Consider the following 17,226-nt stretch of genomic DNA (forward strand, 5'->3'; position numbering starts at 1 on the left):
TACTAAACTAGTAGCCTAGGGTTACAAAATATGAGTGGACTATGATGGATGATGCAGAGATCCACTTCTGGGGCCCACTTGGTGTGCTGGGGCCCACTTGGTGTGTGCTGGAGCTGAGACTTTAAGCAATCCACGTGCAGAGGCCATTTGTGGAGTTGAACACCAGTTTTTGTGCCAGTTTGGGCGTTCAACTCCAGTTTTTGATCCTTTTCTGACGCTGGACGCCAGAATTGGGCAGAGGACTGGCGTTGAACGCCAGTTTACGTCGTCTATCCTTGTGCAAAGTATGGACTATTATATATTGCTGGAAAGCCCTGGATGTCTACTTTCCAACGCAATTAAAAGCATGCCATTTCGAGTTTTGTAGCTCCAGAAAATCCACTTTGAGTGCAGGGAGGTCAGAATCCAACAGCATTAGCAGTCCTTTTTCAGCCTGAATCAGATTTTTGCTCAGCTCCTTCAATTTCAGCCAGAAAAATACCTGAAATTACAGAAAAACATACAACTCATAGTAAAGTCCAGAAATATGAATTTTTCCTAAAAACTAATAAAAATAGACTAAAAACTAACTAAAACTTACTTTAAACTATATGAAATTATCCCCAAAAAGCGTATAAAATCCCCGCTCATCACTTTCCAGTGATCATAAGCTCTGCTTTAAATCCACAGAAAGAGAAAGCACTAATTCAAGTGCTAAGGACACACAAGACAGCTCTTGGGTGGTCCATAAGTGACCTTTAGGGCATAAGCCCAGCTAGATGCATGTATAAGATCTTATTGGAGGACAATGCTAAACCAGTGGTTCAACCACAGAAGCGGCTAAATCCAACCATGAAGAAAGTGGTGCAGAAAGAGGTCACTAAATTACTGGAGGCTGGGATTATTTATCCTATTTCATATAGCCCCTGGGTGAGTCCTGTTCAAGTTATCCCTAAAAAGGGAGGCATGACAGTGGTTCATAATGAAAAAAATGAACTGGTTCCTACAAGAACAGTTACAGGGTGGCGCATGTGTATTGATTACAGAAGGCTCAATACAGCCACCAGAAAGGATCATTTTCCTTTACCATTCATAGACCAGATGCTAGAAAGACTACCAGGTCATAATTATTACTGCTTTTTGGATGGCTATTCAGGCTACAACCAAATTGCAGTAGATCCCCAGGATCAAGAGAAAACAGCATTCACATGTCCATCTGGAGTATTTGCTTACAGAAGGATGCCTTTTGGGCTGTGTAATGCGTCTGCAACCTTTCAGAGATGCATGCTCTCTATTTTCTCTGATATGGTGGAAAAATTTCTGGAAGTCTTCATGGATGACTTCTCAGTATATGGAGACTCATTCAGCTCCTGTCTTGATCACCTGACACTGGTTTTGAAAAGATTCCAAGAGACCAACCTGGTTTTAAACTGGGAAAAATGTCACTTTATGATGACTGAAGGGATTGTCCTTGGGCATAAAATTTCAAACAAGGGAATAGAGGTAATTGAAAAATTACCACCACCTGCCAATGTTAAGGCAATCAGAAGCTTTCTGGGGCATGCAGGATTCTATAGGAGGTTTATAAAGGATTTTTCAAAAATTGCAAAACCTCTAAGCAACCTGCTAGCTGCTGACACGCCATTTGTGTTTGACACAGAGTGCCTGCATGCGTTTGAAATTCTGAAAGCTAAGCTGGTCACAGCGCCAGTTATCTCTGCACCAGACTGGACATTACCGTTCGAATTAATGTGTGATGCCAGTGATCACGCCATTGGTGCAGTACTGGGGTAGAGGCATGACAAGCTTCTGCATGTCATTTATTATGCTAGCCGTGTTTTGAATGATGCCCAGAAAAATTACACAACCACAGAAAAAGAATTACTTGCAATGGTTTATGCCATTGATAAGTTTAGATCATACTTAGTAGGATCAAAAGTGATTGTGTACACAGATCATGCTGCTCTTAAATATCTACTCACAAAGCAGGATTCAAAACCCAGACTCATAAGATGGGTGTTGCTTCTGCAAGAGTTTGATATAGAAATAAGAGACAGAAAAGGGACAGAGAACCAAGTGGCTGACCATCTGTCCCGGATAGAACCAGTGGAAGGGGCGTCCTCCCCCTCTATTGAGATCTCTGAAACTTTTCCAGATGAGCATTTGTTTGCCATTCAGGAATTACCATGGTTTGCAGACATTACAAACTACAAAGCTGCAAGGTTCATCCTCAAGGAGTACAGCAGGCAACAAAAGAAAAAATTTATTACTGATGTAAAGTACTACTTGTGGGATGAACCCTATCTCTTTAAGAGATGTGCAGACGGCATAATTCGTAGTTGTGTTCCTAAGGAAGAAGCACAAAGGATCTTATGGCATTGCCATGGGTCACAATATGGAGGTCATTTCGGAGGTGAGCGAACAGCCACCAAGGTCCTCCAATGTGGTTTCTACTGGCCTACAGTTTACAGAGATTCCAGAGAGTTTGTACGTAACTGTGACAGTTGCCAGAGATCTGGTAATTTGCCTCACAGTTACGCCATGCCTCAACAAAGAATCTTGGAGATTGAGTTGTTTGACGTATGGGGTATTGATTTCATGGGGCCTTTCCCACCATCATACTCAAACACTTATATTCTGGTGGCGGTTGACTATGTATCAAAGTGGGTAGAGGCCATTGCCACACCTACCAATGATACTAAAACAGTACTGAAGTTCCTCCAGAAACATATATTCAGCAGGTTTGGTGTCCCTAGGGTACTAATCAGTGATGGGAGCACTCACTTCTGCAACAAACAGCTTTACTCTGCCATGGTCCGGTATAGAATTCGCCATAAGGTGGCAACTCCATATCATCCACAGACAAATGGGCAAGCTGAAGTCTCTAACAGAGAACTAAAAAGAATCCTAGAACGGACTGTAAGTACCCGTAGAAAGGATTGGGCACGAAGCTTGGATGATGCTCTGTGGGCTTACAGAACAGCATTCAAGACTCTCATAGGGACCTCTCCTTACCAACTTGTGTATGGTAAGGCTTGTCACCTGCCCGTGGAACTGGAACATAAGGCCTACTAGGCCACCAGATTCCTTAACTTTGATGCCAAATTAGCTGGAGAGAAAAGATTGCTCCAGCTGAATGAGCTAGAGGAATTCAGATTCACTGCTTTCGAAAATGCCAAGCTTTACAAAGAGAAATCAAAAAGGTAGCATGACAGAAAGCTGTCATCTAGAATCTTTGAACCAAGACAAAAGGTTCTGTTGTTTAACTCTAGGCTCAGGCTATTTTCCGGGAAACTGAAGTCCCGGTGGAGAGGACCATATGTGATTACAAGTGTATCACCATATGGTTATGTGGAGCTTCAAGATATTGATTCTGATAAGAAGTTCATTGTTAATGGACAGAGAATCAAGCACTATCTTGAAGGCAATGTTGAGCAAGAGTGCTCAAGGCTGAGGCTAGATTAAAAACTCAGCAAGGTCTAGCTAAAGACAATAAAGAAGCGCTTGCTGGGAGGCAACCCAGCCATGGGTATCACTTCCTCTAAGCATTTTGCCCTATTCTTGATTTTATTTGTTTATATAAAGTTCATTGATACTAAGGTAAAGAGTCAATTGTATAAGTTTACAGGGTTACAGAAGGATTCTGCAAACAAAAACAGAGAAAAAGAGCTCACTAGCAAGAAAACGCCAGTAAAAGTCTGTTTTGGGCGTTCAACTCCCAAAAGAAGCATCCACTGGGCGTTGGACGCCAGTAAGAATAGCCATCTGGGCATTAAACGCCAGAAAGAAGCTCCTTCTGGGCGTTTAACGCCAGATTTACAGCGTCCTGGGCGTTCAGAAAAACGCCCAGTGACAAAGGAGTTCCTGGCGTTCAACGCCAGAAAGAAGCAACAGCTGGGCGTTGAACGCCCAGGAGAAGCAGCAGTTGGGCGTTGAACGCCCAAAAGATGCAGCGTTTGGGCGTTCAAACGCCAGGATGGTGGGGAGGAGGTAAATTCGTTTTTTCTTCATATTTTTCATTTTAATCTTAATTTTCATGTTTCAATTCATGATTTCTTGCATAAACATGTTACAAACCCTGATTTCTAAAATCCCTAATTTCTAAAAACCCTACTTTAAAAATATCAAATGTATCTTAATCCATAAGCACAAATCCTTTTTTTTTATCCAATTCAACTCTTTTTCAAAATTTTCAAAACAAATCTATCTCTTTTCATTCAAAAATCTTTTCAACTAATCAATATCTTTTTCAAATCTCCATATTATCTTTTTCAAAAATCCAAATTTATCTTTTTCAAATATCTTTCATATCTTTTCAATTTTAAATTATATCTTTTCTTATCATACTTATCTCTTTTTAAATTATATCTTCTATCTTATCTTTCTCCCTATTTTCGAAAACCCACCCCCCTCCCTTTTAAAAACACATTCGGCCTCCTTCCTCTCATCCACCATTCAACACTAGCTCTCCTTCTATCCCTCTCCTTTCTTTTCTTTTGCTTGAGGACAAGCAATCCTCTAAGTTTGGTGTGTTTATCCGTGATCACTAAACCATACCCACTAAGATCATGGCTCCTAAAGGAAAATAACCCACTCCAAGAGGCAAGAAAGAGAGGTTCTTAACCAAAGAACATTCAGACCATTACTACAAAATAATGGGTCTAAGATCTGTGATCCCGGAAGTCAAGTTCGATCTAAAAGAAGATGAATATCCGGAGATCCAAGAGCAGATTTGAAACAGGAACTGGGAAGTCCTAGCTAATCCTGAAACAAAAGTGAGAAGGAATATGGTTCAAGAATTCTACGCTAATCTGTGGCAAACAGACAGGCAGAGAATATATGGAGCTGCCCTCTATGACTATAGGACTGTGGTCAGAGGAAAGATTGTTCACATCCACCCTGACAAAATCAGGGAGATCTTTAAGCTACCTCAGCTGAAAGATGACCCAGACTCCTTTAATAGGAGAATGATGAGAACAAATAAGGGCCTGGATAAGATTCTAGAGGATATATGCATCCCTGGAGCCAGGTGGACCACCAGCACGAAGGGTGCCCCAAATCAACTCAAGAGAGAAGATCTCAAACCAGTCGCCAGAGGATGGCTGGACTTCATTGGGCGTTCTATATTGCCCACCAGCAACCATTCTGAAGTCAATATTAGAAGAGCAGTAATGATCCATTACATTATGTTGGGAAAAGAAGTAGAAGTTCATCAACTGATCCCATCTGAATTCTACATACTTGCCAACAAGAACTCCAAGGATGCCAGGTTGGCTTATCCAAGCCTAATCTCTATGCTCTGCAAAGATGCTGAAGTAAAGATGGGAATAACAGAGTATATCTCAGTGGAACAACCAATCACTAAAATCACAATGAAAAAACAAAAAATGCAAGATGACCCCATCAAGAGGAGGGCACAAGAATTCCTACCAGAACTTCCTCAATTTGAATACTGGGAGCATCTTGAGGCATCTGTCACTAAGTTGCAAGAAACCATGGACCAATTGAAGGAAGAACAGCAAAATCAAAACAGCATGCTTTGCAAACTGCTCAGAGAACAAAAGGTGCAAGGGCGTGAATTAAGAGAACTAAAGCATCAGAAACTATCTCTTGAAGGGCCAAGCACCCCACAGACTAAAGAGGCATCCGCTTCCCAAAGTCAAGGTTGTTGAGTTCTGATCTTAACCTTAACCTTGTGATAACTTCTTTTTCTATTATTTGAGTTTCACCTTAGGAGTCATATAATGGTAATTAGTATTTATATTTTGATTTTATCCCCAATTAAGCTATAATTTATTTTTCTCATCATCATTAAACATGAATAAAATAGAAGATTTTCTTTAGAATAAGGAGGCAATAATTTTCGAATTTTTAATAAAACAAATTCTAATTGTTTACATGTGATGGCAATGCTTTCTGCCTTCTGAATGAATGCTTGAACAGTGCATATGTCTTTGGAATTTGATGCTCTTGAATGTTAAATATGTTGGCTCTTGAAAGAATGATAAACATGAGACATGTTATTGGTAATCTGAAAAATCATAAAAATGATTCTTGAAGCAAGAAAAAGCAGTGAATACAAAGCTTGCAAAAAAAAAAAAGAGAGAGAGAGAAAGCAAGCAGAAAAAGCCAATAACCCTTAAAACCAAAAGGCAAGGGTAATAAAAAGGATCCAAGGCTTTGAGCATCAGTGGATAGGAGGGCCTAAGGGAATCAAATCCTGGTCTAAGCGGCTAAACCAAGCTGTCCCTAACCATGTGCTTGTGGCGTGAAGGTGTTAAGTGAAAACTTGAGACTGAGCGGTTAAAGTCAAGGTCCAAAGCAAAGAGATGAGTGTGCTTAAGAACCCTGGATACCTCTAATTGGGGGCTTTAGCAAAGCTGAGTCACAATCTGAAATGTTTCACCCAATTATGTGTCTGTGGCATTTATGTATCCGGTGGTAATACTGGAAAACAAAGTGCTTAGGGCCACGGCCAAGACTCATAAAAGTAGCTGTGTTCAAGAATCAACATACTGAACTAGGAGAATCAATAACACTATCTGAATTTTAAGTTCCTATAGATGCCAATCATTCTGAGCTTCAATGGATAAAGTGAGATGCCAAAACTGTTCGGAAGCAAAAAGCTACTAGCCCCGCTCATTTAATTAGAATCTGAGCTTCACTCAAAAACTCTGAGATATTATTGTTTCTTGACTCATTGGTATTCTATTTTATTTATCTAGTTGCTTGAGGACAAGCAACAGTTTAAGTTTGGTGTTGCGATGAGCGGATATTTTATACGCTTTTTGGGGTTAATTTCATATAATTTTTAGTATGTTTTAGTTATTTTTTAGTTTATTTTCATTAGTTTCTAGGCAAAATTCATATTTCTGGACTTTACTATGAGTTTGTGTGTTTTTCTGTAATTTTTGGTATTTTCTGGCTGAAATTGAGGGAGCTGAGCAAAAATCTGATTCAGGCTGAAAAAGGACTGCTGATGTTGTTGGATCCTGACCTCTCTGCACTCGGAATGGAATTTCTGGAGCTACAGGAGTCCGATTGACGCGCTTCCAATTGCTTTGGAAAGTAGACATCCAGGACTTTCTAGCAATATATAATAGTCCATACTTTGCTCAAGGATAGACGACGTAAACTGGCGTTCAACGCCAGTTCCATGTTGCAGTCTGGCGTCCAGCGCCAGAAACACGTTACAAGTTGGAGTTCAACGCCAGAAACAGGTTACAGCCTGGCGTTGAACACCCAAAACAGCCCAGGCACGTGAGAAGCTTTAGTCTCAGCCTCAGCACACACCAAGTGGGCCTCAGAAGTGGATTTTTGCACTATCTATCATAGTTTACTCATTTTCTGTAAACCTAAGTTACTAGTTTAGTATTTAAACAACTTTTAGAGACTTATTTTGTATCTCATGACATTTTTAGATCTGAATTTTGTACTCTTTGACAGCATGAGTTTCTAAACTCCATTGTTGGGGGTGAGGAGCTCTGCTGTGTCTCGATGAATTAATGCAAGTGTTTCTGTTTTCTATTCAAACATGCGTGTTCCTATCTAAGATATTCATTCACACTTCAACATGAATGTGATGAATGTGACAATCATCATTATTCCCCCACGAACGCGTGCCTGACAACCACTCCCGTTCACCGTAGAATGAATGAATATCTCTTGGATCTCTTAATCAGAATCTTCGTGGTATAAGCTAGATTGATGGCAGCATTCAAGAGAATCCGGAAAGTCTAAACCTTGTCTATGGTATTCCGAGTAGGATTCAGGGATTGAATGACTGTGACGAGCTTCAAACTCGCGAGTGCTAGGCGTAGTGACAGATGCAAAAGGATAGTAAATCTTATTCCGGTACGATTGAGAACCTGCAGATGATTAGCCGTGCGGTGACAGCGCACCTGGACCCTTTTCACTGGAAGGATGGATGGTAGCCATTGACAACGGTGATCCACCAACATACAGCTTGCCATAGGAGAACTTCCGTGCGTGAATCAGAAAACAGAGGAAAGCGGAATTTCAGAAGACAAAGCATCTCCAAAACTCCAACATATTCTCCATCATTGCACAATAAGTATTTATATTTATGCCCTCTCATTTTTTACAAATAAACTTGAAAAACACTGTTGTTGGCATCCTGACTAAGAATAATAAGATAACCATAGCTTGCTTCAAACCAACAATCTCCGTGGGATTCGACCCTTACTCACGTAAGGTATTACTTGGACGACCCAGTGCACTTGCTGGTTAGTTGTGCGAAGTTGTAAGAGAGTAATGTGAACATTGACATTACAATTTCGTGCACCAAGTTTTGGCGCCGTTGCCGGGGATTGTTTGAGTTTGAACAACTGACAGTGAATCCTGTTGCTTAGATTAGGAAAATTTTGTCTTTTGGGTCAGAGTCTTTTATATTATTTTCAAAAAAATTTATAATATTTTTTCTTAGTTATTAAAAATACTTTTTCAAAACAAGTGTTACATTTACTGCCCAATTGGCTAGAGTGTTGGTCTGTGTTCCTGGTAATTTTGGGTACCTTCTTTTTAAAATTCTTTTTCAAAAAAATAATTTTTACATTAAATCTTGTGCCAAACTTCAAGTTTGGTGTTTTCTTGTTAATTTTTCTTTGGTTTTCGAAAATCTTATTTTGGTTTTCTAAAAATTTTAAGTTTGGTGTTCTTTCTTCATGTTCTTGTGTTCTTGTGAGTCTTCAAAGTGTTCTTGAGTCTTCCTTGTGTCTTGATCTAAAAATTTTTAAGTTTGGTGTTCCTTGGTGTTTTCCCTCCAAAATTTTCGAAAACAAGGAGCATTAGATCTAAAATTTTTAAATCTTGTGCTATCTTATTGTTTTTCTCTCTCCTCTTTAAATTCAAAAATATCTTTTCTCTCAATTTTAAAGCAAATTTTCGAAATTTACCTTTAAAATTCAGATTTTTTATTTCAAAATTTAAAACCTTTTTCAAAAATCATCATATCCTTTTCAAAACTTCCTAACCACTTTCTCTCTCCTCATTTTTTCGAAAATCTTCACCCATTTTTATTTATTTTATTTTAATTATTTTGTTTTCGAAATAAATAAATAATTAAATAAATAAAAATATTTCTTCTCTATTTTACATCATCTCCCTTTCTCCACCATGGATCTAAGCGGAAATGAACAGTCCAGAAGGACTCTGGGGTCATATGCTAACCCCTCTACTGCTTCATATGGGAGTAGTATCTGCATACTCTCCATTGGAGTCAGTAGCTTTGAGTTGAATCCTCAGCTCATTATCATGGTGCAGCAAAGCTGCCAGTATTCCGGTTTTCCACAGGAAGAACCTACAGAGTTTCTGGCACAGTTTTTACAAATTGCTGACACAGTACATGATAAGAAAGTAGATCAGGATGTCTACAGATTATTATTGTTCCCATTTGCTGTAAAAGACCAAGCTAAGAGGTGGTTAAATAACCAACCTAAGGCTAGCATAAAGACATGGAAACAGCTGACAGAGAAATTCCTGAATCAATACTTTCCTCCAAAACGGATGACACAGCTAAGGCTGGACATCCAAGGCTTTAAACAAGGAGATAATGAATCTCTTTATGATGCCTGGGAGAGATACAGAGAGATGCTAAGAAAATGCCCCTCTGAAATGTTTTCAGAGTGGGTTCAGTTAGACATCTTCTATTATGGGCTTGTAGAAAGAGCTCAGATGTCTCTAGATTACTCAGCTGGTGGATCTATCCACATGAGAAAGACAATTGAAGAAGCTCAAGAGCTCATTGATACAGTTGCCAGAAATCAGCATCTGTACTTAAGCAGTGACCCCTCCATGAAAGAAGAGGCTAAAACAGTAACTACTGAACTCAGTCCTGTAGAACAAGCTGCTGAATTCAATCAGCAATTGGACTTTCTAACACAACAGTTAGCCGAATTCAAAGATAGACTACAAGAGACAAGGATGGCTAATATAAATATGGAAGAACAATTGAAGCAAACAAAACAGCAGCTGTCAAAACAAATAACAGAAGAATGCCAAGCAGTTCAATTAAGAAGTGGGAAAACATTAAATACCCCACCTCAAGGCAGCAGGAAGCCAAGAAATGAGCAAACCACCCAAAATCCATCTGAGGACAGTAAGAGCCCAGGAAAAAATAATTCTGGCGTTAAAACGCCAGAAATTGGGTGGAAGGCTGGCGCTAAACGCCCAGACCATGCTCAGGACTGGCGTTCAACGCCAGAAACAAGCAAGGAACTGGCGTTGAACGCCCAAAGGAAGCACAGTTCTGGCGTTCAGACGCCAGGAACAGCTGAGGAGTTGGCATCTAACGTCACTCCAGCTTCCAACCCTGGCATTCAAATGCCAGTGAGGGATTAGACGCACACAAGTACTGATGACAACCCCTCTAAAAAGGCTTCTTTAACCACTTCTGTAGGAAATAAACCTGCAGCAACCAAAGTTGAGGAATATAAAGCCAAGATACCTTATCCTCAAAAACTCCGCCAGGAGGAGCAGGATAAGCAATTTGCGCGCTTTGCAAATTATCTCAGGAATCTTGAAATAAAGATTCTATTTGCAGAGGCACTTGAGCAAATACCTTCTTATGCCAAGTTCATAAAAGAGATCTTGAGTCATAAGAAGGATTGGAGAGAAACTGAAAGAGTTCTCCTCACTGAAGAATGCAGTGCAGTCATTCTGAAAAGCTTTCCTGAAAAGCTTAAAGATCCCGGAAGTTTTCTGATACCATGCATACTGGAGGGTAATTGCACCAAGACAGCCCTATGTGATCTTGGGGCAAGCATCAACCTAATACCTGCATCCACCATCAGAAAGCTTGGTTTAACTAAAGAAGTTAAACCAACCCGGATATGTCTCCAACTTGCTAATGGCTCCATTAAATACCCATCAGGCGTGATTGAGGACATGATTGTCATGGTTGGGCCATTCGCCTTTCCCACTGACTTTATTGTGCTGGAAATGGAGGAGCACAAGAGTGCTACTCTTATTCTAGGAAGACCTTTCCTTGCAACTGGACGAACTCTCATTGACGTCCAACAGGGGAAATAACCCTGAGAGTCAATGAGGATGAGTTTAAGTTGAATGCTGTCAATTCCATGCAGCATCCAGACACACCAAAAGACTGCATGAAAGTTGATCCCATTGACTCTCTGGTGGAGGAGATCAACATGGCTGAGAGTCTCAAATCAGAGCTGGAAAACATCCTTAAAGATGTTCCGCCTGACCTAGAGGATTCAGAGGAATTGAAAGAGCCTCTGAAATTTCCTCAGGGAGAGGAAAAACCTCCTAAACCCGAGCTCAAACCATTACCACCATCCCTGAAATATGCATTTCTGGGTGAAGGTGATACCTTTCCAGTGATCATAAGCTCTGCTTTAAATCCACAGGAAGAGGAAGCACTAATTCAAGTGCTAAGGACACACAAGACAGCTCTTGGGTGGTCCATAAGTGACCTTAAGGGCATAAGCCCAGTTAGATGCATGCACAAGATCTTATTGGAGGACGATGCTAAACCAGTGGTTCAACCACAGAGGCGGCTAAATCCAACCATGAAGGAAGTGGTGCAGAAAGAGGTCACTAAATTACTGGAGGCTGGGATTATTTATCCTATTTCAGATAGCCCCTGGGTGAGTCCTGTTCAAGTTGTCCCTAAAAAGGGAGGCATGACAGTGGTTCATAATGAAAAAAATGAACTGGTTCCTACAAGAACAGTTACAGGGTGGCGCATGTGTATTGATTACAGAAGGCTCAATACAGCTACCAGAAAGGATCATTTTCCTTTACCATTCATAGACCAGATGCTAGAAAGACTAGCAGGTCATAATTATTACTGCTTTTTGGATGGCTATTCAGGCAACAACCAAATTGCAGTAGATCCCCAGGATCAAGAAAAAATAGCATTCACATGTCCATCTGGAGTATTTGCTTACAGAAGGATGCCTTTTGGGCTGTGTAATGCGCCTGTAACCTTTCAGAGATGCATGCTCTCTATTTTCTCTGATATGGTGGAAAAATTTCTGGAAGTCTTCATGGATGACTTCTCAGTATATGGAAACTCATTCAGCTCCTGTCTTGATCACCTGACACTGGTTATGAAAAGATGCCAAGAGACCAACCTGGTTTTAAACTGGGAAAAATGTCACTTTATGGTGACTGAAGGGATTGTCCTTGGGCATAAAAGTTCAAACAAGGGAATAGAGGTGGATCAAGCTAAAATAGAGGTAATTAAAAAATTACCACCACCTGCCAATGTTAAGGCAATCAGAAGCTTTCTGGGGCATGCAGGATTCTATAGGAGGTTTATAAAGGATTTTTCAAAAATTGTAAAACCTATAAGCAACCTGCTAGCTGCTGACAGGCCATTAGTGTTTGACACAGAGTGCCTGCATGCGTTTGAAACTCTGAAAGCTAAGCTGGTCACAGCACCAGTTATCTCTGCACCAGACTAGACATTACCTTTCGAATTAATGTGTAATGCCAGTGATCACGCCATTGGTGCAGTACTGGGGCAGAGGCATGACAAGCTTCTGCATGTCATTTATTATGCTAGCCGTGTTTTGAATGATGCCCAGAAAAATTACACAACCACAGAAAAAGAATTACTTGCAGTGGTTTATGCCATTGACAAGTTTAGATCATACTTAGTAGGATCAAAAGTGATTGTGTACACAGATCATGCTGCTCTTAAATATCTACTCACAAAGCAGGATTCAAAACCCAGACTCATAAGATGGGTGTTGCTTCTGCAAGAGTTTGATATAGAAATAAGAGACAGAAAAGGGATAGAGAACCAAGTGGCTGACCATCTGTCCCGGATAGAACCAGTGGAAGGGGCGTCCTCCCCCTCTATTGAGATCTCTGAAACTTTTCCGGATGAGCATTTGTTCGCCATTCAGGAATTACCATGGTTTGCAGACATTACAAACTACAAAGCTGCAAGGTTCATCCCCAAGGAGTACAGCAGGCAACAAAAGAAAAAATTAATTACTGATGCAAAGTACTAGTTGTGGGATGAACCCTATCTCTTTAAGAGATGTGCAGACGGCATAATCCGTAGGGGTATGCCTAAGGAAGAAGCACAAAGGATCTTATGGCATTGCCATGGGCACAATATGGAGGTCATTTCGGAGGTGAGCGAACAGCCACCAAGGTCCTCCAATGTGGTTTCTACTGGCCTACAGTTTACATAGATTCCAGAGAGTTTGTACGTAACTGTGACAGTTGCCAGAGATCTGGTAATTTGCCTCACAGTTACGCCATGCCTCAACAAAGAATCTTGGAGATTGAGTTGTTTGACGTATGGGGTATTGATTTCATGGGGCCTTTCCCACCATCATACTCAAACACTTATATTCTGGTGGCGGTTGACTATGTATCAAAGTGGGTAGAGGCCATTGCTACACCTACCAATGATACTAAAACAGTACTGAAGTTCCTCCAGAAATATATATTCAGCAGGTTTGGTGTCCCTAGGGTACTAATCAGTGATGGGGGCACTCACTTCTGCAACAAACAGCTTTACTCTACCATGGTACGGTATGGGATTCGCCATAAGGTGGCAACTCCATATCATCCACAGACAAATGGGCAAGCTGAAGTCTCTAACAGAGAACTAAAAAGAATCCTGGTACAGACTATAAGTACCCGTAGAAAGGATTGGGCACGAAGCTTGGATGATGCTCTGTGGGCTTACAGAACAGCATTCAAGACTCTCATAGGGACCTCTCCTTACCAACTTGTGTATGGTAAGGCTTGTCACCTGCTCGTGGAACTGGAACATAAGGCCTACTGGGCAACCAGATTCCTTAACTTTGATGCCAAATTAGCTGGAGAGAAAAGATTGCTCCAACTGAATGAGCTAGAGGAATTCAGACTCACTGCTTTCGAAAATGCCAAGCTTTATAAAGAGAAATCAAAAAGGTAGCATGACAGAAAGCTGTCATCTAGAATCTTTGAACCAGGACAAAAGGTTCTGTTGTTTAACTCTAAGCTCAGGCTATTTCCCGGGAAACTGAAGTCCCGGTGGAGAGGACCATATGTGATTACAAGTGTATCACCATATGGTTATGTGGAGCTTCAAGATATTGATTCTGATAAGAAGTTCATTGTTAATGGACAGAGAATCAAGCACTATCTTGAAGGCAATGTTGAGCAAGAGTGCTCAAGGCTGAGGCTAGATTAAAAACTCAGCAAGGTCTAGCTAAAGACAATAAAGAAGCGCTTGCTGGGAGGCAACCCAGCCGTGGGGCATCACTTCCTCTAAGCATTTTGCCCTATTCTTGATTTTATTTGTTTATATAAAGTTCATTGATACTAAGGTAAAGAGTCAATTGTATAGATGTGGTCTGTGAAGACTTTATTCATTAATCTTTGATAAGTGGCTCCTGCGTTTTTGAGTCTGAATGGCATGATGATGTAGAAGTAGTTTGCTTTTGGGGTTAAGAATGAGGTTTTTTCTTAATCAGGTGGATACATCAGGATTTGATTGTATCCCAAATAGGCGTCCATAAACTAGAGATATTTGTATCCGGAGGAGGCATCCACCAGAGCGTCGATACTTGGGAGTGGATAAGGGTCTTTTGGGCAGGCTTTGTTGAGATTAGTATAGTCAGTAGACATCCGTCACTTCCCATTTGATTTTTCACCAAGACAACATTAGCTAGCCATAGTGGATACTTGAATTTTCTTATGAATCCTACCTCTAGTAGAGCTTGTACCTGCTCTTCCACAACTTGTGATCGTTCTGATCCGAGCTTTCTACATCGCTACTGTACTGGCCGAGATCCTGGGTAAACTGCCAACTTGTGGCACATTAACTTAGGGTCTATGCTCGGTATGTCTGCGGCCTTCCATGCAAAGAGGTCAACATTATCTCTTAAGAACTGTATGAGGGACTCCTTTACGTCTCCCTTTAGAATTGTGCCAATATTAGTTGTTTTTTCTGAAGTATCTCCAATTTGGACTTTTTCTGTCTCGCCTTCAAGTTGTGGATGAAGTTCTTCCCGTCCTTGAACTCTCCCGAGTTCAATGGTGTGGACTTCTTTTCCTTTGCCCCTGAGGTTCAGACTTTTGTTGTAACAGCGGCGCGCTGTCTTCTGATCAGCTCTTATTGTAGGGATCCCTTCTGTAGTTGGAAACTTCATGCATAAATGTGGAGTCGAGACTACTGCGCTGAGTTGATTTAGCGTTGTCCGACCTATTAGGGCATTGTATGTTGTACTCACGTCGACCACGATGTAGTCTATGTTGAGTGTTCTTGATCGATTTCCTTTTCCAAAGGTTGTGTGCAATGAGATGTATCCAAGTGGTTGGATTGGAGTGTCTCCCAGCCCGAATAGGCTGTTCAGATATGCTCTGAGCTCTTTTTCCTCTAGGCCGAGTTTGTCGAAGGCGGTTTTGAACAGTATGTTAGCCGAGCATCCCTGGTCTGCCAACGTGCGGTGGATATTAGCATTGGCTAATATGATAGTGATGACCATGGGATCATCGTGTCCTGAGATGATGCCAGCTGCGTGTGAAGGTGATAATGGGGAGTTCGGGTGCTCCTTCTCCTCCTTCGACATGATATACTTCCTTCAGATGTCTTTTGCGAGATGATTTGGAGATTCCTCCTCCCGAAAATCCTCCATGTATCATGTGGACATGTCTCTCCGGGGTACGAGGTGGTCGTTCTGTTCGTCCGACCTCTTCGTCCCTTCTTCTTTTTCTTGGCTCGTCTGATTTGTTGGCTAAGTACCAATCTAGTATCCCCTCTCTTACCAATTTTTCTATGATATTCTTCAAATCGAAGCACTTGTTGGTGGGATGTCCATTGATTCGATGGTATTCACAGTATTCTGTCCGATTTCCTCCTCCTTTCTTGCTTTTGAGTGGGCGAGGTGGAGGTATTTTTTTAGTGTGGTATACTTCTCGATAAATATCTACAAGAGACACCCGAAGAGGGGTGTAATTGTGATATTTCTTGATCTTTTCTCCATGCTGATCTTCTTTTTTCTTGGACTCTTTATCCTTATCTCGGGAGGAGTAGGAGAATTCAGGTTTTGAGGTCTCTCCTATTCGAGAGTTTTCCTTTATGTTGATGTATTTCTCTGCTCGTTCTTGCACTTCATTTAGAGATGTGGGATATTTTTTTGATATAGAGTGACTGAAACGTCCCTCTCGCAGGCCATTGATGAGACCCATAATAGCTGCTTCTGTTGGAAGACTTTGTATACCCAAACATGCCTTGTTGAATTTTTCCATGGAGCTACGAAGACTTTCTCGATCTCCTTGCTTGATCCCTAGTAGACTTGGGGCGTGTTTAGCTTTGTCCTTTTGGATGGAGAATATGGTTAGAAACTTTTTGGCTAAGTCATCAAAGCTTGGGATGGACCTGGGGGGCAGATTGTCAAACCATTTAATTGCTGTCTTCATCAAGGTAGTCGGAAAGGCTTTGCACCAAGTTGCATCTGAGGCGTCGGTGAGATACATTCTACTTCGGAAGTTGCTGAGATGGTGGCAGGGATCTGATGTGCCATCGTATAGAGTCATATCGGGAGGTTTGAAGTCTTTTGGGATTTTGGCCTTCATGATCTCTTTGGTGAATGGGTCTTGGTCCTTGCGGGAGCTATCTTCGTGGCTGGATCGGGTAGTTTTGGCTTTGAGATCGGCTTCGAGCTTTAGGAGCTTGTCCTCTAATTCGCAACGTCGCCTAGCTTCCCTTCGTAAGTCTCTCTCGGCTTCCCGCTGATACTCGACCTCTTTTTCGAGTTGTTTTAGGCGATCCTGAAGTGCCTCCATAGCTCCCGTGTTTAGAAAATACTTGTCTTTGTTAGGTTGAGAAGTATCATCTAGTGTAGCCTCCGCGTTCTTATGTAGCATTCTGTTTTCTAAATCAGAGTTGTGGTCGTTGTCAAGGTTGTCTGCCATGATGATGGGATGACTTCCAGGTCCCCGGCAATGGCGCCAATGTTCTGAGGGTTACCTGAAACTGTAGGTTGATCTTGGATGAGATCTTCTGTACTGGTCGGAGCTGACGTGTTTGGCTTGTGAGTGGTGGCCGGAGCTATCGTGTCTGACTTGTTGGACTGGTGGTGGTGCTGATCCTTCGTCACCGGAGGGTGGTGGTACCTGCAAGGGACTCCGATGCTTAAGTTAGCAAGGGTATTAAGCACGTTTTTAGTAGAATCAGAGTATGAGTTATTGATGAGCGGATAATTTATACGCTTTTTGGCATTGTTTTTAGTATATTTTTAGTAGAATCTAGTT

The sequence above is a fragment of the Arachis ipaensis genome, chromosome B8, assembly GCF_059453495.1.
Source record: "Arachis ipaensis isolate K30076 ecotype BB chromosome B8, ASM5945349v1, whole genome shotgun sequence".
NCBI lineage: Eukaryota > Viridiplantae > Streptophyta > Magnoliopsida > Fabales > Fabaceae > Arachis > Arachis ipaensis.